The following is a 1,123-nucleotide window of genomic DNA, read 5'->3' on the forward strand; positions in this document are numbered from 1 at the left end:
AATAATTACACAAATCCAATTCCAACTCTTTGAGTACAAGCTAGCATGATAAACTACATTAAACTAATTAGTTATTCTAAGCTTAAAAATGAAAAAATTAACACTAACATTTATCATATATAAATAAAATGTAACAGCTACTTTTCATTTTCTCAACCAATAGACATAAGTTCAACAAATGACAAGCCTGAGTCATAACTAATTTCTTCTCAACCAACAGACATAAGTTCAACCAACACTGATAAGTTATTTTACAAACAAAAGAATGCTTTCCAATCACATGAGTGCGAAGCTCGATCTGGGTGAGACTTCAGCAATGCTCATTTGTAATCTGCCTATACCTGAAATTTCATCAAATGTCAGTGATCACGTTCCACTCAATGGTCATCAATGGCCAGTTAAAAGTGTTAGACCCACAGAAGCAAGAATGCTAGGAGGACTTGAATTGTAATATATTTGCCTAATGAATCGTGAAATTAAAATAGAAAAGAAGTTAAGCATACCTTCATTGTGATTATAGCGAATCCACTTCAATGTATCTAATTGGCCATGCTATTGTACTTCCTAATGCATCTTCAAGAAGAAAAAGCTCACGTGTAGGACGATATAAGCTGACATTTTCAATCACTTCATTAACCCAAACTCTCCAACATTCATTACCAAGTGGTACATGATGCACCAAATCACTTGGATTTGTTGATGCGATTTCCCCTTTTGCAACACCATCGGCTTTCCCAAACCAAGATAACAATTTGCATTTCCTATTTTGAAGGTTATTTGAAACATTCAAGCTTCCATCTCTAGGCTGTAAAATTCATATCCAATTGTACAATTTATTATTTTGAATATAGAAATCATATGTAATTTAGAATAACGTTCAATAATTTTATTTTTCACTTACATTATCTTCTTGTTCAACACTCTTACTCTTAATTTGAAACAAAGATTTTAATTCTTTAATTTCATTTCTCAATTCTTGGACTTGAGTTTGCAAGTTATGATTGTGCATCAAAGCACTCAACTTTGAAGGAGTCGCACCAAAACCAAGACCTCTTACCCATCCTCGACGTTCAGGACCAAGTACTCTAGTAACATCATCATCTTTAAGGGAGTGTTGGCTAGG

General features: G+C 33.5%; 1 long non-coding RNA gene across 1 annotated transcript; it reads right to left on the reverse strand.

Moving 5' to 3' along the window:
- Window positions 1–118: 118 nt before the first annotated feature.
- On the reverse strand, window positions 119–1,117 carry LOC111386864. Its single transcript, XR_002701334.1, has 3 exons — window positions 902–1,117; window positions 504–805; window positions 119–341 (listed from the first exon to the last, which is right to left on the reverse strand). It is a non-coding gene; the product is annotated as an uncharacterized LOC111386864 (long non-coding RNA).
- Window positions 1,118–1,123: the final 6 nt, after the last annotated feature.

Source organism: Olea europaea, unplaced genomic scaffold, assembly GCF_002742605.1.
Source record: "Olea europaea var. sylvestris unplaced genomic scaffold, O_europaea_v1 scaffold37470, whole genome shotgun sequence".
Lineage (NCBI taxonomy): Eukaryota > Viridiplantae > Streptophyta > Magnoliopsida > Lamiales > Oleaceae > Olea > Olea europaea.